We start from the raw sequence: 21,839 nt of genomic DNA, 5'->3' as shown, positions 1-21,839 counted from the left end.
TTTGGAAATTGGATGAAAAATTTTGGACGTAACTATGAAAGTAATCTTTACCTTATCTCATCGCAAAATTTGCCCGTCACTTCTGTTGGAATATTTATGCTCGCAACTTTATTTTTTTTTTTTTATTCTTATATCGTTGAAAAATTCCGCAGAATCTGAAAAATATTTTATACGGTATTGAAAAATCGTATCAACCCTTATATCAAGAATGAAAATGTTGACCAAGTATCGTATTTTCAAGTTCGTATATAACGCGGTGATTTTTTTTTTCTTCCAACGACGAAACCGTAAACCACGAAAATGCTTTCGTAAATTCTACTCTTACGGATAACGTGATTGTTTGCAACTGACTTAAAAGTCGTTTGTTGAAAATATCGAGCAAAAAAATAAAAAATAAAAATTCCGTTAGAAATTTTTAACGGTGCATAAAAACTTCCTTCAAATTTTCAGCTATTTTCCAGTAAAACTGAACGATCTCTAAAATCATCTCGAGAATGTTCTCGCGTCGTGAAATCGTTGGATATGTTTCTTCGACGCGACCTCTCGCGCTTCTGTCAGGGTTGAAAAGAACCCGGAGTGGGGGTGAATCGCAATCGCGTAGCGTCTGAACGCGGCGTCGTCGTTTTCGTTGTCGTCCTCGTCACTTGAGCTGGTAAATTGTCACCGGATAAAATTAGTCAAGCCTGAGGAGGCGAGCAGGTTCCAGGGGTGAGGAACGAAGAAGAGAATTCTGTTATAACGCGTTGCCGGGGCCGCGGGGGGTTGATAAATGCTGTCGCTAAACGGGCCCCCTTCTTCACCCCCTCCCCCCACCTCCTAATAGCTCGGAAGCCGGTTAAAACGACTAATTACGCGAGTTTCGTGCGGCCTCCTAATACCAGCCTAACGTTGTATAATCAACACCCCAAAGCCGTTTGTGACGGCGATAAAACGGGGGGCGGGAGAGGGGGAGGGGGATTAGGATTTGGAAAAGCTTTGCCCCGAACTCACCTCCCCCCCCTCCCCCCCCGCAAGTTCGGAGCGGTGTTGAAATTTCGAATTTTTTGGCGCCGATAGTTGAGACAACGAAATCAAACTTTGAAGATGTGTGGAAAATTTCGAAAGGTCCGAAATTCGACGATCAAAGTTTCCGAAAGTGAGAGAATGAGAAAATTAAAAGCTCTGAAACATTGATTTTTCGAATGGACAAAGATTTTTCAGTTGTTTCGAATTCCGGTTAGGTGAAATTTCATCACGTTTGAGATTTCTTTGTTTTTGATTGACGATTTTTTTGCACCCACTCGTTGAGTTAAGCTACGCTGCACTGAGAAAGATTTCATTTTTTACGGTATTTAGAAAAATTGAGTAGAATGGGTATCGTTGAAAAACTGTTTGAATATTGTTGGAATTACGAAAAACGAGGTACGCCTAAGAAAATATAGCAACAGCGATCGTAATGAGAAAGAACAGTAACGGATACCAGACTTTCCGGTAACGGCTAGAAAACTAATTTTCATTTTCTACCTAGAACTATATTTTTCGATTGCAGTAAAAAATGAAAATAGTTAAGGACCGACGGGAACTGGAACTAAAAATTTCTCTCAGTTTGTGCGATTGTATTTCAATTTTCGCTATTTAACTCAATCGAAACTTTATTTTTCGAAATTTTTCTCTGTCGTAACTTGAATTTTCGGAAACTTGAATTTCGGAACTTTAAACCCTCGGGTTTCCGGCCGTTCGAAACTTTGATCTTTCTCCAAAAGTATGATTTCTTCACATCAAGTTTCGCCAGCAAATAATTTCGGAATTAGGCGCTTTCGAAACTTTTCAAATTCGTAACTTCAACCCCGCTCCGCAAGTTCGACGAAAAAAGCATCGACAGATGCCGGGGGATGAAATTCTCGGCAAACGATTGATATAGGAGAAGATGCGAGTTATTGGATCCTCTCTCTTATTGTTGCGCCACCGAAAACCGGAAGCCGCAAGCCGCAAGCCGCAAGCTCGCAACGAGACCTCGTCGCATTATACGGGGTGTGACGAGCTTGAGGTTGTTCCTTGAGATTTGAGAACTCTGTTGGTTGCGGTCTTATATATATGCGAAGGTCTGTTTGCCTTTCGTCTTTTCGGTCTCGGCTTTTAGCTATCCCTTTTATCACTCCTCGCCTCGTTCCAGCTCTTTGCAAGCTGTGATTCTACCGGCAAGCTTTACTTTTCAAATCTTGAGCAACGTTTGCGAGGATCAGGTTACGTTCTCTTTGTCATCGTGTTTTCCTTGTATATTTTTTGATTCATTCCTCATCCTTTATGTTTGTAAATATATATATATATATATATATATATATATATATATATATATATATATATATATATATTTCTTTTTACACGCCGTTTCCCGAATTCCATAAGATATTTGTTGTTCGAAGAATTTGGGGTGAAAGATAAATTGTGTATTTTTGAATGGATTGTCCGCTTTTGGCTTTGATGTTCTATTTATTTTAGACGTGCATTAAATTCGTAAAGATCCGCGGTTTCGGATATCGCGCCGATGTCGGAAGATAGATTTTGAAATTCGAGACGAATTTCGTTGGGAAATTTTATCTGAGAAACGCGTCGACGCGTTGAAAATGGATATGCGATCGTTTGATTCAGGTATTTGAAGATTGAAAAAAAATGATGCCAAGCAATTTGTACTAGTTTTTTTTTTTTCTCTCTCTCTTTCTCTTTTCTGACGCGACGAGATCAGAATTTCAGCGATAAAAGGAAAATATTAAAATGTACAATCGGAAATTTTTACGAAGCGAGTTTTACAAACTTTCACAATTCTATCTTTGTAGTTTTGTAAACTGAGTTTTACTTCGTCGACGATGTTGATACAGGCAAAACTTTATTCGAATTATGGATGATCATTAAATTTAGATTCCGTGAAAGAAGAGGCATCGTTATTTTATATTTTTCAACCTACGTTCTCTAAAGATTAATTTTTACTTCGTATTTTCCTTTTCCTCGATTCTTCATCTTGCAGCCCAATTTCCGTTGGGAAAATTGCAAATCGATTTAGAATCCCTCCGCTTCTCTCTCAATGCCTCGATTTATGGGAGTGATTAGAAAAATAATTTCCCACGCATCGATCCTTTACAAATTCAGATATGGATTCATTATTCACGCGTTACTTGTATTCAATTATTTGTATTCATTTACAGTCTGTTGTTTTATTTTCGTTTCTTTTTACCACCTCCCAATTGTATACCGAACTAAATTATATCACTTTACGATGATCGTAGAACTTTGAAACTAACATAAATCCGATTTTTCGTTTACGTGTTAGATATTCAAATTTTGTTCAACTTTCAAGATATTGACAGGAGTTAAAAAAAAAAAAAAAAAAAAATTGTACAGTAATTATAGTTGTATAATAATAATAATAATATTAACAATAACGATAATCTTGACGATAACAGCTTATATCGCACAAAACAATTACTAAAATTTTAAATTACCAAGTCTGAAAGAGTATAAACCGAGAATCTGTGAGGCTCTGATTTGCATTCAAAAGTTGGTTATATTTTCGCTTGAAATGTTTGTCACGTTTTACTTCCCCCGTTTTTCTCTTTCGTTCTCACTTTCTCTCTCCCTCTCTCTCTCCCTCTCTCTCTCGCTATCGTCATATCGCTCGGGGAATAACTTGGCTCGTGACGGGGAATGAGGTAAGGTGGGAAATGGGGAGGAGGCGAGCAATTTAAAGGTGTTCAATTTTTTCCGTTACCTAGGTCGAGGTCTGGAGGTGGACTGGCCAAGCGGTAACTCAAGTTTCATTACGTAATATGGTACTTGACAGGCGAGTTAGTGCGTCCGTGCGTGAAGTGGGCGTTAACTGAAGAAAAAAAGGAAAACGCGAGAATGGAACGAAAAAAAAAAAAAACCAAAAAAACAAAAAAAATGAGAAAAAGAAAACCAAGATAGGGAAAAGGAAGAAAAAAAAAAAACGAGAAAGGGAAAAGAATGGAACGGAGAGAAGAAATCTTTCCTTTTCTTCTTGCGGTTTATTTTTCCCCGGTTTTAAGATGCGGGATGACGATGCGGATTTTTTTGAGATTCGAACATCTATTCTCACGTCAGTCATCCATCCTCCGTTCATCTATCACTTCGGATTTCGTGAAAATTTTATTCACATTCGTATAATAAAATCCCTCGTCCTTCTCTAATTTTCTCCTCTAGTTTTCTCAACCTTGTGTTTTTTTTTTTTTTCTCCTTTCTCGTTCCGTTCTGTATGCAAAATACCGTGTATGTTATGGTTAAATTCCTTAGAAAATGAAAAAAAAAAGAAAAACGCCGCGAAGAAATATTGAAAGGAAGAACAAAATTTGAGGACCGAAACGAAACGCGTATACAAATGAGAGGAAGAAAAAAAAACAAAATATCGACGGGTTTTTTCCGCGAAAGATGATATTTTTCATTTAATTTAAAGAAAATGTCGGGTGATGAAACTCGTGGAAATTTTGAAACATTTTTCGAGGCGAGATGATTCTTTCCTTTCGGAATTTTTCCATTTTTTTATTTATTCATTTTAATTGGAATTTTGGAAGCACACGGGATTGGAAAAAAAAACCAAACTTTTGTCTTCGGTGAAATCAATAATTGTTCGAATTTATTCTTGGCTGAACTTTGTCGCGATTTTTCGAATCCACTGTCACAAGATGGCGTTGCGATGTTTCAGATAAGAAAGGGGCGTATCTTAGGGGTGTCGAAACACCGTCGGTAAGTTATCAGGTGCGGGAAAAGCTGGTCTGAGCTTTGTCGACGATTTTATACCCCTTGTAGTAACTAACTGCAAAATAAGCGGCAGTGGCAGCAGTGCCAATCAATGTTTCGAACGTTGGAATTTATTTTACTTGCATCGCTCGATTTGACGGGGTAAATTCACGCGGAGAATCGATTCACCGCAATTATTCGATGACACGGCATTATCGAAAACTGAAATTTGACCACCTTTATTGGATATGGTTGAAAATTTAACAAACGATTGCAAAACTTCGTTAAATTGTATGGAAAAATTCAAAGCGAGGGAGGAAAAAAGCTTGGCCATTTTTTGTTTGTTGCACCACAAAAATACTAACGTCAATTTTACACGGCGAGTAGAAAAATGTCATTTTCGTAAACTTTGTCGAATATGGCCAAAGAATATTCTGTACACGGTGATGTTTAGAAAAAAATTTCAAGCTTGTGTCAAAACTTTGGATATTATATTTCACGGAATGTTTGAATGTCGATTTGAAAAGATCTTTCAAAGTCTTATCCTTTCTCGGATGGTCATTAATTTTTTTTAAATAACGTAGCGTACGCGATTGTACGTTTATAAATTCTTTGAAGTATTTCGCTCTGAGAATATTCCACGAACCGGAAAGAAAATTCCTGTTCCAAGTTCGATAGAAAATTTTTCCTTTCCTTTGTACCAGAGTTTGACGAAGTTTTGTAGCGCTCGTTTTGTACGGCCAAACTTTGCCTTTGCTACTTGAAATTTCAAAACACTGTACGCGACTGGAAGATGAATAAGAATGAAAAGATGAAAGAGGGCGAAAAAGAAATACGAGTAGAAGAAAAATAAGAAGAAGAGAGAAACGGGAGAAAATTTATAAAACGAATTCAATCGATCAGCGGGCGAACTATGCAAGATTGTTGGAAACTCGAGGTCCGTCGAAAGCTTGAAGGATTCAGCAGCTATGCGATGAGAAAATTCTTGAAATTACTGCACAAACCGGCGCGCCTTTCGGCTTCTTCTGCCTATTCAACCATCGATTTAAATTTATATTAAGAATTTCCAAAATTCCAATCGCGTGCTTTACCGTTTAACGAAAATCATTCATTACTTTCGCTATTGTTAACTGATTAGAATTCGTTTGTCACAATATTAAACCGAAGCAGTAATGTTTTTTTTTTTCTTGCCATGCGCGAAATTACTTTGATCGTAAGAAACTTGAATTTCAATTTTTAATCTGTTATACTTTTATTGAAAGTCAACATCAATTGCTCAGTATTCAATTTTCCTTGTAGAATGTTTTTTGAATATTTTTTTTTTTTATGCCTTCTGTTTCGTTTTTCAGTGAAAATTACAGTTTTTTTTTCCATCCTCGGTAACGTTCACTGAAATTTCTGTTCCTTCGAGCAGAAGAGAAACAAAAGAAACAAATAAATAACTACAAATTTCATTAGCCATATCGCTGAGAGAAATTTTTAGCTTCGATTACCGCTCGGTTCTTAACTATTTTCATTTTTTACCACAATCAAAAAATATACTTCTAGGTAGAAAATGAAAATTAGTTTTCTAGTTGTTACAGGAAAGTCTAGTATCCGTTACTATTCTTTCTCGTTACGATCGCTGTTGCTAGATCTTCTTGCAACTGTTGCGAAAATTTAATGCTCGCGCGTGAATAAATTGAAGTTAAAGCCTCGTTTAACTAAAAAAGTAGAGTAAGCCTCGGAAACTGATTTTGCGTTGAAAGTACCAAAAAATGATCGACGATAGCGCAAAATGTTTAGGCGTACCTCGTTTTTCGTATTTCCGACAATATTCAAACAGTTTTTTTTTTTTAACGACACCTGTTTTACTGAATTTTTCTATTCACCATAACGAATGAAATTTTTCTCAGCGTAGAAAATTGTGTTCGAAAGATATCCTTGGGGGAAAAAAAATGTAAAAATGATTTATCTCTCTCTACTCTCTTGCGATAAAAAGTTGAAGGTTAAGTGGTACGTATTCCAGCTACGTAGTATGTAAAGTATTATATGTATACATGTATCGTAATTTTATATATAAATGTATATAAAGTGTGCTTTTACGCATGCATATATATATATATATATGTATGTATGTATGCATGTATGAAATTACTGCAGCACCGACGCGACGCTCGAGAAAATATATAGAACGCTTGCAGATGCACTTAAGCATCCACAGCCACACTGCTGCAGGCGGTAGATATATGCATGTATGCATGTATGCATGTATGCAGTGGATGTGCAGAACGTGCAGAGGCTGCTGCTGCATTCAGCCACCGAGGCTAGGACAAGCGGCAAGCCAACCGGGAGACGATAAATCGCGACACGTAAATACTATATATGCATATGGGGCATTCCATGTCAATTCACCGGGCCATCGGCCTGACCCCTTCCGATTTTGATGTCCAATTTATTTTGGATTTTGTTTGGCCGAAAAAAAACAACCTCAAATTTTTCGGAAATTTTTATTTCACTTTCAAGGGGTTGCACGAGCTCAAAAATCATAAAATTGTGAGAAAACATGAAGAGGGATCGTTTTTAAATTGACGATTTTTTTTTCTCACTGAAACTATGACCCAAAACATAATTTTTCGTCCTAGTCCGAAAGTGGGCCGAGAACTAGCTTTGTTGATTTTTTTTTTTTTTTTTTTTCTTAGATTAAAAGTAGATATAAAATAGTAACTTAGTAAAAAGTAGAGCTTCTTCGAAAATTTTCGGGCCTCTTTCCTTATTTTGTAAGCTATTTTTATTTATTTTTTTTTGTTTTTCGCAAGCAATACGTATACAGGGTGTCCTGATTTAAAAGACGCATTACGTTTTCAGTCGACCCGATGGTTCAATTAGAAAATGTGTACTATAAAAGTTTTATGATTCGGAGGGAGACACGTGAAGAATTTTATTCACCCGGTTGAACGTCGTGACTGTTGATGGCTGTGGAGAATGGACCAGTTTAACAAAAAAAAAAAAAACAAAAAGAAAAAAAATGGAATCGTACATTTTTGTTTCAACTCAAATATTCTTTATTTGAAAATGTACAATTTTGTCGGGAATTTTTTTTTTCTATTAAGTGAATAGGTCGCGAGGTACGACGAAAGAATCAAATCCTGTAATACACGGAGAGGTGGATTCAAATGGATTGCTTTTGGAATTTCTATCCACGCATTAGGAATTTTATTCATCGTGTCTTGCAGAATTTTTATTCTTTATCGTATCTCACGAACTATTCATTTTATAAAAAAAAAAAACAAAAAACAATTTACTCAGAAATCAGTTCAGTTTTGAATAAAGAATATTTGAGTTGAACGAAAAATGTACGATTCTATATTATTTTTAAAAGTGGTCCAGCATTAACAGTTGCGATGGTCAACCGCGTGAAAAAAATTCTTTACGTGTCCCCCTACGAATCGTACAACCTTTATAGGACACATTTTCCAATTGAACCATTAGGTCGACTGAAAACGTAACGCGTCTTTCAAATCGGGACACCCTGTATGTATGTGTACATACATGCAACACACAGATGCAAACGTGCACGCGAATTTCTGCAGGGAGTGCAAATATTTGATAAAAATAGCAAAAGAAGAAGAATGGAAAAGAACAAAATACATTTGTTGCTTTGTATTTTCTAGTTAAAAAAGTACTAAATAAATTTTTATTTGATATTTTTTATTTCACTATTTACTTATTTAGTTATTTATTCAGTATCAAGTACACAAGTATCGCACACTTAATAATTATCGAGTGTTTCAAGTAAAAATGTATTTTGAGGCTGTTCATCCCTGATATAAATAAGAATAGAAATCGTCGTGTTCAATCGATTGACAGAAAAAGGTCGAGCAATCTTGAAACGATCGCTAATTGTAAGTGAGAGCTTAAAAAAAAATAATGAGTTCATTAGAAGTCACTACTCCGAGTTGAAATATAATTGAATAAAAAGATGGGAAAATATAATTGGTCGAAATAAGGGATGAAAATATCGAATTTTTCTTAAAATGTATAAATTTTTACCAACGAAATTGGCAAATTTTTGGAAATAACAAAGAAACTCCGTTCTTCTTCTTCTTCTTCTTCTTCTTCTTCTCCTTCTTCTTCTTCTCCTTCTTCTTCTTCTTCTTCGTTGCAAAAAAAAACATGAAATTGCTTGAAGTTGTCGCGGAATTAGAAACAGAAACGTTTTTTTACAAATACGAATAATATTCTATGATTGCAAATGCACTGAATCAACTGTTCAAAAATATTGCAATCACAAATTATGGCGATGGTTAAATACTTTTAATTTGGTAAGCCGAAAGTTTTTATTTTCTTTTTTTTTTACATCATTCCTGTAACTTGTTATAGATTTCTTTTTTTCAATCATTCTTTACCAAAAATACGAGCAACGTTATTGCTGAAATTTTTATCATTGCGATAAATTTAACTTATCACAAAGTTTCGATAATTCTCGACTTTTAACGTAACAACGCGAAGCTTTTGGTCAATATTATAGAGTATTTGAAGTAGTACGTGTCCGATGATGAATTAAATTGCAAAAGCAGCGGATTTACTTTTTTTTTTTTTCAAGTGCGAAGAGAGGGGAATAAGATGAAGGATCTGCAAGGTAAAAGGAAAAATAAAGAAATCGTAAAAAAAAAAAAGAAAGAAAAAGAAAAACTTCATATACCTGCGGAAGGCGAAGAATGCGGTCGCGGTATTTCAATTCCGTAGATGGCAAAGCTCTGCGAGGGGTGAGAATTTACGTCCGAAGTATAAACGGGAGTTTCGGTATTCGTCTCGGCGATTGAATATATAGGCGTATTTTCACGAATGAATATGATATAAGCGTACGTTTTGTATAGAGATTTTCAAAGATGTGAAAATTTTACGGTCTTTCTTTTTTTTTCCTTATTCTTTCCCCCTTTTTTTACCTACTGTTGGCAAAACAGGCCATGAAAATGAGAATATCGGGAAAGGAAAGCAAGAAAAAAAAAGTCGACGACAATCGTCGTTGTTATCCGCTTTAGCGAAAATTTGCATCACGATATAACAAGAGTTTTGTGTCAAATATATCGTGTAACAATAGTCCTGGTTGTGAATCGTTTTACGCGTGTGATAAATCCAACGCGCCAATTTTACCAAATTTTGGATATTGTTTTTATCACGACGCGACAAGCGGTATGAAATCAAAACAGAATAAGAACAGGATAAAAAGTGTAAAACCAAAGTTGATGAAGGAAGGATGGTGGGGAAAAAAAAAGGAAACTATTATTAATGCCGTATATAAACGTAACCGTCGTCTCGAATACATACTTTGCAATGCAAATTGTATAATAATATTCTTCCTCGAGTAGAGTTTTTATCTGCGTTGTTTTTTTTTCTTTCCCCTATTTTTTTATTCCTCGCAACATATTCTACTTTTCTTCGCCTCGTTTTTTTTTTCCGGAGCTTGCGGGCGTGAAAATGAAGAGAAACAAAGAAGCAACATCAGAGGATGAAAGAAATCTGAAAATGGCCGAGAAGCTTTTCTATATTTATTTTATTTTCCTTGTCTTCTTTTTCACCGAAGATCTCAATAATCGTATAATGCGCAAAATTGCGGTAATTGAACCGTTTTGATACGAAATATATTTTCCAAAATTATGACTCAGAATTTCAGAGATAGATCGATGGTAAATGTACGGTAAAATTTAAATTTAAATTTAAATATTTCTCAGTGTTCAAATTGTTTCCACGATTTCCATTCGAAATTCTAAAAATTATCGGTATTCCGGCGGTTTTGGAATCCGCGTAAAATCAACCGAAGCTCGATGATAACGGGGGTTTGAAAATTTGCAAAAAGGAAATTGCACATTTCTAACAGACACTCGAGACTGCTGCACGCATGCAGATGAACCTTGGAGTGTAAGGGTGGTCGGGAGCGGCGCATCGGAGGCAATGAGAGGGTGATCGATACTAGACACGGACAAAACTCTGTTAAAATAGGAAGGCAGGTACGCTGACCCTGCAAACAGCGAATTTCCGTACCACTCGTGGCGCCGTCGGCAAAATTTCCCTGGCTTACCGGTCCCAGGAAAGGCTTCGGAGCCTGGAAAAACGGTCCGGAGTTCGCTTCCAGTTTTCGATACGGAACGAAGGTCCGGTCTGGCCTTCAGGGGTTTCCCGTCTGCCGAATCGTCGGGAGAAATCGTGGTCAAAATTTACAACGCTGAGCCGGGAGAATCGGAGGTTGCTGAGGTCAAAATTGGCGTGAAAAAAAAAAATAAATTTGCGCGTGAAATTATCGCGTGAATGATAAATTTTCGCAAGAATATCTTCAATTTATTAAGGGTGTAAATTTTGTACAATGTAACGTCTCTCTTCGACGCGGAAGTTTCGAAATAATCCAGTCTAACATTTCAAGACTGCAAATAAAATATTTTGCGATAATACGGAATGATAATTGCTTTCTTTATTTTTTACGGATAAAAATTAGCGAAGATTTTTATTTCGTGGTAGATTTAACGCGTATTTGCACTTCAGCGTAAACTACATTGCAATTTTTCTCCCGCTATTTTTACGTCGCTAAATATTTATAGCAGGTACCTAGGACTTACGATTGCATATGTATGCATGGCTTTTTTACATTTCAATTCATCCAACGGCTTGCTGGAGGTAATGATATACATATATTACACATGTATAGCCGCGAGCTTGCGACAGTTGTGCAGAAAATGTTTCGGGGTGAATATAATATTTTTGTCCCATTTTGAATACGTTTATATTTATTTCTCTTTTTATTCTTATTTTTATTTTATTATTTTTTTCTCCCAGGCAACAATTCAAAATGCGATTATCGAAATTTGAAAGCTTCACACGGTACGATTTCTTGTTTATTTATTTATTCATTCATTTTTTTTTTTTCTCACAGTTTATTATCCCCATGCATTCAGTAATTATGCTTATTTTTATGTTCTTCGGATTTTTTTTTTGTTTTTATTCCTTCGCTTATCGTATCCGCGGACGCTTCTCTTAGTGTCTTGAAAATCGATGTTTCTTTTGTCATTTGATCGCCATCGTTGGTGAAAATCGCCTCAATCATCCGACGATTCTACTTCCACATTCCTTTTGACGCTCAAATTCGACTCCAATTCGTGTTTCAGCTGATTAGCCTGAAACTTTACTACCAGTAATTTGAAATTGAAGATATTAGATTTTAACGATGCTGAACAAAGAAACACCTCCAAAAATATTTTGAACAATTCGAAGAAAGAATAAAATAATCGGTCCAACGTGTGAAACACTAACAGACAGAAATAACAGTAAATTAAATTCCTCTTTTCAGTTGATCCACATTCCAAACGAGTATCGATAATAATATTTTATGCATGCGCCGTGCACCGAATGATAAATATAAATAAACACGTATTGTGTATTTAATATATGTATTGTGTATACAAACATATTGCGTACGCGTTACAGGCATAAGCAAGCATATTGTATCATTAGAATTGTTATTATTGTTATTACTGTTATTATTATTACTATTATTATTATACTTGGGGTGTAGAGAAGAGCAGAGAAAGGGGTGCGAAGCCCAATAATGCGGAAAAGCTTGCCAAGGCATCGGAGCGTGCCTCTTTTACACCTGAGGGAGCATCGCGCGCCGGGGGGGATATGTCCCACTGTACCATACGTGTAGCATTGGTTGGAAAATTTGCAAGGCTAGGCGCGTATCCGTTTCTCATATTAAGAGAAAAGGGACCCGAGAGAAAGGATGGTGAAAAGAATGCGAAAGAATCGGGTGGCGCGTTGTACGTCGATGACGACAAATGTCAGTGATTTTATTCGATGGAATGTGGTTTACCGAACTATCGTTTTAATCAATGAATCACGTGCGAGAAAAAGTATTACACATTGAACAACAGAACTACAACTGCGACCGAAACTGCATTTACAACTGCAACTACATTCGCAAGCACAACTGTATTTGCATTTACGGCTACAACTGTATTTACATTTACAACTACAACTATAACTACAACTACATTGTCATTTACAACTACAACTAGATTTGCATTTGCAACTACAACTACTACTACATTTACAACTACAATTACAACTGCAACTGCAACTGCAACTAAAATTGAAACTACAAATACAACTACATTTACATTTACAACTAGAACTACAAACAGAACTACGACTACAACTACAATCACAAAATACAGCTACATTTAGATTTATAACCACAACTACATTTACATTTACAACTGGAACTACAACCAGAACTACTATTACGACTACAACTACAACTACAACTGCAACTGCAACTGCAACTGCAACTGCAGCTACAATTACAACTATATTCGCAATTACAACTACATTCACAACTACAACCACATTGACATTCACAACTACAGCTAGAATCGTATTTCCAACTAGAACTACATTTAGATTTATAACTGCAACTACATTTACATTAACAAATAGAACTACAACTACAACCACAACTATATTTATAACTACAACCACATTGGCATTCACAATTACAGCTAGATTCACATTTACAACTACAACTACATTTTGATTCACAACCACAACCACAACCACAACTACAACTACAACTACATTTACAACTACAACTACGACTGCAACTGGAACTACAACTATAACTACAATTTTTATATCATTTGCAATTTAAAAACTACGGATGTGTGAATGTAAAATCGAGTTAACGTTTATCACTGGTGTTATCAGAGAGCGATTTATCGCGCCCTTTGAGTCGATGTATAAATTCATCTAGCGTGCGGTTAGATATCAGCATGACGTCGCAGGTTTACGACTTTTATTTCTAATTCCTGACGTCCCGGGGGCTGCAGTTTGGATTGAAGGGACGATATTGTTACGCTTAGGAGATATTCGAGGCCACAGAATCAGGTCTGGGATCAAAGAAGGGGTTAACTGTGTGCCTGCAGCTTTAATACACGCGCACACACGAACAGGCGCACTCAAATATACCTGCCTGTGCGTATTGTACACTTATTGTGTGTATAAGGCAATGATTGACTTCCCGGTCACGTAGCTCTGAGCACGGTAGTAGCCGGGAAAGATAATGCGAGCGTTATCTAATCTAATCTAATCTAATCTTACTTAATAGCAATCAGAATGCTGGTGAAACGGTTTAATCTGGATAGCATTGTACGGAGCTTAATAGAACCGATTTCCGCCTCTTTCTCACCGCCTCGACGACTTTTCTTTCACCATTTCTTTGTTGCGTTGTCTTTTTGTTTTTTGTTTTTTTTGGTACGATTTAATGGAGCATGCTTGAAACAAATAGAAAAGAAACATATAAACTTTATGAAAAAAATCGAACATTTTTATTTTCAGAATTCAAGACGAATATGTTGTTTGAAATCACGGAAAAAGAATGATATCCAAATTCGAGCTCTTGATATCAATATTCCGAGGTGCGTTATCGCGATTTTTTATTTCCCATTTGAATAACAATGGAATTTTTTTTTTTTTTTCTTTCATTATATTTTGCAATTTTATAACTGTTCAACGCATAAGTGCAATGATAAGACCAGAAAGTATTTTTGTAGGGAATTCAACGCTCTACAAAAACGTTCTTTTATCATTTTATGATAAATTTACTCTTTCAAAAGTTATTCAGGGTCCTTAAACACCTGTTTACTTTAAATAAATTATTTTGAACTTGAATTTCGGAAAAAAAAAAGGAAAATAGTCGACTCTTTGACACAATCTAATATCCGTATATAAATACTGAAATTTGCAATTTTCGATATTTTTACCTTGTACGTTGACTTACTAGGAATATTAGCGAAACCAATTCTTGCGAAGGATTTTGTGAATCGAAGGTAATATTTGTAGGTGAAAAATTTCCGGTTAGATCGAGAGTCTTTTCCCTACGGAAAAGCCGGGAAACTTGTGAAACTTAATTTCAAACTTTCAAACCGTCGACATCCCTCCATATAACCTCCTGTGATTCTTTCGGAATTGCTGACATAGTTCTTGACTTCGAAATCAATATTTTACCCGTATCGCGTCGATATTTCGACGTGTACAATTTTTAAATTGCTTTTGAAACTCCGTTCTTCATTCCATTTTCATGCCACGTGATATTGACATTTCTTCTTTTCTAGATCATGTATAAAATTGACATTCGCAATTTTACAGGAATAATACTATACATAAGATTTTCATACGTAAACTGCACGGAGAATAAAAAGTTAAATAAAAAAAAAACCGACAAGTTCTTGGATACAAAATTTCGATGGTCAATTTAAAGTTCTATTTCAACAGGATGAAATTTTCGATCTCTCCGTGATTAGTCGAGTTTATTTATCGGCTGACTCCTTGCCTTGGATTAGTATTAATTTTCTTTGTACGTTTCAATTCGATGAGAGATATCGTAGAGCAACCTCCAGGTAATATTCGAGCCCTCGATTCGAACAACGGCTCAGACAAAGCTGCCTGATCAAAGTCTGCCAATTAGCGTTGGATCTTGGCTCGGATACGTACTTCATAATAAGTTTCCTCGTTATGTGAAACGTTGAATTCACAGCGAAAAAATTCGAAGCACATACTTGGCGCGCCGTTAATGCGAATACTTACCGTTACCGAATCGAAGAATCGTCGACGCTTCGCAAGAAACATGTATTATCAATTAATCGATCGATCAGTATTCCATTAAACACTATCAATTTCTTATCTAGCTGAACAATTACTCTTTATCGGTTTATCGACATCGTTGAAAATTATTAACAACCGTCTATCGTTGATTCAGATTTTTTCTTGTTTCGCATTTTGACGAGGAGAATTGAAAAGGCTGTGACTGCCATTTTCTTTTTTTTTTTTTTTTTTTTTTTCAAAATAAATTTTCCCATCTACGAAACATTGGATTTTTCACACAGATACTTTCAATTGTTCGATTGATCTGCTTTGCCGATGTTTAACTATAAATTCTGCACCCTCGTTAAAGTTGTCGGTAATATTACTTTGGACGAGTAATTTGGTGAACGCGTTGCAATTTGATTGAATCAAATAAAATCTCAAATTCTAAAATGGAAGACGATTCGCGATTGTAAAATACAGATTTCTTACAATCTCGATATTATCAAATTCTCGATGTATATTCGATGCCCGCCGGATGAACTACGATTAAACAAAAAGAAGAATCGCAACTATCTTAGCCAAACGAATATTTTTGTTTAACTATTTCTTTTTTTTGTATTCTTTTGGTTCGTTTTAACCTCTCGCAATTTTTTCATTCCCGTCCTCTCTCTTCGTCTCTGTCTGTATCGGTTTTTCGAATAGGTATCGCAAAACCGTCGAGTCGAAATTGGGAATTTTGTTAATTAGTCGCCGTCTGTAGCAGGGGGAGGGTCGCGATCGGTGTCCTGTCAATACGGACTAATACCAGCTGTCAATTGTTGGATATCTGTGACGAGTGGCGGCAATTATCGCCAAATTCCTGACCCAGGCACGGAGATAGAGATATAGATAGTGAAATGGAAAGAGAGAGAGAGAGAGAGAGAGAGAGAAAATAAAAAAGAAAAAACGATTCGTTTCTACTTTTTTTTTTCTTTTGCTTCTCTCTCTCTCTCTCTCTCTCGATAAAATTGACCGGCAATTTTTTTTTTTTTTTTTCGCAACCCCTTTCGCACCTTTGCCCCGTTTTCCACCCTCCCCTTCTGGTTCGCGGTTTTAGAGTCGGTCTGGAATCGACGGAGCGAGTCGCGCAGGCGTCAAATCGAGGCAGAATACGCGAAGAAACACCCCAGATAAACGCCACGGGGGTTGACAGACCACGTGGAGAGACTCGCTTCGAGAGGACGTGTGTGTCGGAGTTCTCGGGACTACGGTGATAAAGGAAATAGAAAAAAATAAAAAAAATATCGAAGGGAAAATCGCGCGTGGCTAGTTGCGAAGAGATTTTTTTTTTTTTGGCCTTTCCGTGTGTTTTTTTTTTTTTTTGTTTTTTTGTTTTTCCTTCTTTCACGCGAATTTCGAACGGTCGAAAAGGTGTAGGATAAAAAGAAGAAAAGGTCGTGTACGAAACTCGTCGCACGGAATCGAATAAGTGAAAATACCAAACCCAAAATTGAACCCAAAATTGAAAATATAAAAAAAAAAAACCGCATCAAATCGCGTGAAAATTATTTTGAAAGAATTACGAGTTACCGAAGATTTTTCAAAAACATTGTGCTAAAAAGATTGTGCAGAATTATGTGAAGACAAATTATACAGTGAAGTCAAATAAATTGTACGAATTGGTTTTTCAATTTTTCAAATTCTGAATATCATCTTCGAAGGGGATTTATTTATTTATTTTTTTTTTTTGTTTTCTTTTTTCCTGCACAACGAGACAAGAATTTTTTATAAAGCAAAACGAAGCAAAAAGTCAAGTGGTGTTTAACAGCGAGTGCGACGGAGTGAAAAAAAAAGGATAAAAAGTTATATGAAATTGATTAATTAAGGTTAGAGTGGTTAATTAAGTTATACGTAAGGAATTCATTAGACGGTTTTCCTGTACATAACGTGGAATGTATATACATACATATATACTTGGGTAGGATTCTAAGCGCGACTCGAATAGTAGGGAGAAAAAAAAAAAAAAATTAAAAAGGACGATAAACAAAAAAGTTTTGTCGAAATAAAAATGCACGCGGTTTGAAAGTGCAGCTCGCGTCGTTTGAAATTTTAATTAATAGACGTCGGCTTTTTTTTCTCCAACGCGTATTACGTTAATTCGGCATTTAATTTTCGATGTTCTTTTTTGTTTTTTTTTTTTTTCTTGTTTTATCACTATTTCGATTAATTTTGTCGATGTTGTTTTTTTTTTGCAGTTATCCGAGTCGTTACTCAAATTGTCAGCTTATCGCTCTTGGATAATATAATTTTTGATTTTGTTTACCGAATTTATGCCGTTCAGTTTTTATTTATTATTGATTAAACGCTATTTTTTCTAAACTAGGAATCATTCAAGCCTTTGACCTTTTTCATCCGTCTTCACTTTTGTCGTAGAATATAAAAAAGAAAGGGAAAGAGAAAGAAAGAAAGAGAGAGAGAGAGAGAGAGAGAGAGAGAGATTAAATTAAATTAAATTTACAGATTTAAAGTGAAAAAACCATCGCAAATATATATTACATTATATTATTTTGCAAACAACTAATAAAGAGTGTAAAGTTCATCGATGCATGGTTTTTTTTTTTTATTTTTTCTTTCGTTTGGGCTTTCTTTCCTTTCCTTTCAACTCTTTTCTCATAATTATCGAACCAGAAGCGCGGAGCTAAAATTATAAAATTGTAAAACGAATCTTGCGAAACACAAAAATACGGGGAAATAAATACGAAATAAAGAAAGATTCGAGATAAATTTTGACGGCAATACGATTATAAGAAAATTAATACTGCAAACAACGGTATATAACGGGATGAAACTTGATTACCTTTTCCCAATGTACACTACGCAGGCAATTAAAAATTGTACGTTCATTGCGAGAAAGACGAATGGACGGTTTTATTACAGGTACATAAGCAGAGAAACCGTGGGATCGTTTGATGTGACTTAACGCGTTTTCCAACGACTCGAATTATGAGCTTCGCGTTACATCTGACTTTTCTCATTCCGCGTTGTATTATTATTATCATTATCATTATTATTTTTATTTTTTTTTTTGTTCGTTTGTTCTTAGCTTTTTTACGCCTGCTTCGTTTTTTGTATTCTTCTCGTATAAATTGCAGGTTTGACGATATTAACCTTTTTTTTTTTTTTTTTTCTCTTAATTGATACCGGGGAAACAAAACAAACAAATGACTATCCGATTAAAAGGAAAATTTTAACTAACTAGACGATCGATAAAGATTAAAAAGATAATCTCTTTGGTCTTTTTTTTTTCGTTGATTTCTGTTACAATAATATCCATTGTTTTATCTGTTCAAATTCAAAAGATCAATTACGTTGTTAAAATCTCTTCAACGCGAATCTGTGAGTATCCGTAAGTGTTTGTTCTTTTTTTTTCATTCCTATTACTTTTTTAACGCATCATATATCGTTAAGCTAAAGTCGTTTTCGAAAATAGCAAGGTTAAATTATTCTATTTTCACCCCTAGGTTATTTATACATAAAACATTCACATCGCGTACCTCATTCATCTTATACCATATATCGTCTTCGGTAACAAATAATGCAAGAGGATGCGTGTCTGGACGAAGTTAGTACGTATAAACGGCAATCAATGGGGAACAGAAGTCGGAAAATTCGTCAGGTTTCATCCCTTGTCATTTTACTTACAGAGTGAACTAAATAAAACTAAAAAAAAAAATAAAAATCAAAATCAAAAAAATTTTTTACCACGACTAGGAAAATGACGAATCGAACGGAAGGAGAAAAAAAAAAAGAAATGACAAATTTAAGTTGAAAAGAAAAATTGAAGATATTAAAAATGTTTCTTTTTGCCGGTCTCTCTACATTTTTCAAGTCTGAAGAAAGAGAGGGGAAAAAAGAAAGAAAAAAAAAAAACAAAAATTGAAAAATAAACCAACATGTGAAAACATTTGAAATATTTCTTGTACTCGAAATTGCACTGATTAAACAATTTTTTTTTTTTTTTTTATTAATTTGCTCACTGTAACGGTTCATTTTGTGTTTCCTTTGTTTTCGAAAACGGGACACTCGGTATATCCTGATACCTGTGATATAGCGACGAGCTTGGATTAGACGGCTAAAAATAAAGAAACGCAAGGGAGAAACAAGGACACGCGTGACGGTATCAAAATGAAAAGAGAAGGTAGAGGAAAAAAAAGTGCGGACATAAAACACGGACAGGAGTGAGGACAAAAACGGGACGATAAAAACCGAAATTATCCCAACCGCACGATTACACTCGTTGAACAAAATTTGAAAATCTCTAAGTGTGACAAAGCGTGAAATCATCTTCAGCTTTTTATTCTGTCATCACGAGGGTCGAACAGATTTTTTTAATCCTGCGAAGACGACGAAAATTGCCCACATTGTGGGGAAAAGAGAGATGAATGAGATTTTTTCAGTCAACGCGTTGAAAAAAAAAAAAGAAACACGATTTTTTAAATCACAGATCGACTCGTTCAGTCGATTTAAAAAAGAAATGTCCGGTTAATCAATGGTTCTGTAAAGTGATTTTGATATTTGTTTGAATTTAAATTTTCACCACCTAACGAATGATTATATTATATAGTAAAATAAATTGGCGTGTCTATAAGAAAATATATTATACGCACATCGAAATACATATATTTTTGTTTTTTCAAATCGACGAATCTGATGATTGAATTCAATCGACTGGTAGAAAAGAAAGGAATGTAAATTGATTCGAGTAACCGAATTCTATTCAAGCAAATGTACAGATTTGCAAATAAATTTCGTCATTAAAATCCGCAAGTGATAATCACGATTTAATTGTAACAAAAGAAACCTGAATTTGACAGCAAACAAAAATTGCATAAAATGCGAGATTATTTTTCTTGACGTGTTATATTATATTTTTTATTTATTTATTTATTTTTTTTTTGTTTCGCATCGCGTATAAAGCCAGATACAAAATTTGAAGGGGTATAAAAGAAACGAATGTCACAGTTGTAAGCCAAAAACACGCGTGTTTTTTTTTTTTTTTTTTTTTTTTTCACACTTTGTAAAATTGCGAATTTAATTGTCACACAACGACGAGACTAAGAGGCTTGAAAATTTCCCCATCGAAATAGATATTTTCCGTCAAACTCGCCCCGGGTCCTCGTTTATTTCAATCCTCTCCCCTGAAATTTTCCCACATGCCACGTGTGATTCGCGATCGCGTGACATTATATAATCACCTATGTACGCGTGTTTTAGTCGTTGCCGCAATTGAACCAGCGTCCGCATAGGTACATACTTATGTATACATGCGTTTATGTACACATGTATATATATATACATACATACATATATATATATATATATATATATATATATACATACCTGTGCACATAGATTGCGAATTGAAATTGGATGTTGACCTCCGGTGTTTAACTCGATATATGGACGACGTGTAGGTAGATACCCGTGAATCTATGTACGTGTTCATGTTTATTACGTACCTGTACGCATATATAGGGGAAGGTGGTGGGGGGGGGGGGGGTGGGGGCAAAATGGGTCAACCCAAAAATTTCGTAAACGGTAAAAAATGACATCTAGCATCATTTTACACTAAGAAGCTAAAAGAGAAAGAAAACATTTGTATACTTTTTGCGAAAAAATACAAGTAAAAGAAATGGAAACAACAAGAAAAAAAACTTTTTAAACATTACGTTGAGAGTAAATTTTATTACTAACGTTAATTTGAAAGGTAATTATTACACATATTTTATTTGGTTGAAGAAGGAAAAAAAGAATTACTTTTTTTAGGGTTACCCCATTTTTCTAGCGAAAATAAATTTTTTTTCTTACTGGAAATAGTAAAAATTGACATTATTTGCGTTGATTGCAACTGAAAAAAAGAAAATTCAACATACTTACGTTCGCAAAGTTTTAGTATTTCCTTAAGTACCCCCGTTTTAAGTACCCACCTTTCCCTGTACACTGAGAAAAATTTCATTCGTTTCGGTAACTACAGAAATTCGGTAAGACAGGTATCGTTTAAAAAAAAACTGTTTGAATGTTGTTGGAATTACGAAAAACGAGGAACGCGTAAACATTTTGCGCTATTGTCGATCCTTTTTTTGGTAATTTCAAGGGAAAATCAGTTTCTGAGTGATTTGCTCTACTTTTTTTTCAGTTAAACAAGGCTTTAACGTCAATTTATCTTAGCACATTCATTTCCGCGTGAATTTTTTCATTTTCACGTAAACATTGCACGATTTTTCAAATCTCGTCTTCTTCCCGATCTTGGAATCTCAAGAATTTGCATTGAAACTTGATTTTTTAAATTCATTCTATTGTTACAACTCAGTGATAACGTACGTTGCATAATCACTTTTTCTTTTCAATTATAATATGGATGAATTTTCGACGAATGATAAGAAGAACAATCAATTTTCAAAATATACTCGTAAATAGAAAAGAGAATATGAAGATTTGTGTTGTAAGAAAAAAATTAT

General features: G+C 35.1%; 1 protein-coding gene across 4 annotated transcripts in view; it reads left to right on the top strand.

Annotated features, from left to right (window-relative positions):
- Nucleotides 1–21,839, top strand: part of LOC124177258 (calcium/calmodulin-dependent 3',5'-cyclic nucleotide phosphodiesterase 1-like) — a 167,214-nt gene that overhangs the window by 20,815 nt on the left and 124,560 nt on the right. The window lies entirely within an intron of this gene.

The sequence above is a fragment of the Neodiprion fabricii genome, chromosome 3, assembly GCF_021155785.1.
Source record: "Neodiprion fabricii isolate iyNeoFabr1 chromosome 3, iyNeoFabr1.1, whole genome shotgun sequence".
Lineage (NCBI taxonomy): Eukaryota > Metazoa > Arthropoda > Insecta > Hymenoptera > Diprionidae > Neodiprion > Neodiprion fabricii.
The sequence above is the reverse complement of the archived record's forward strand: the minus strand, read 5'-3'. Positions and strand labels throughout refer to the sequence as shown.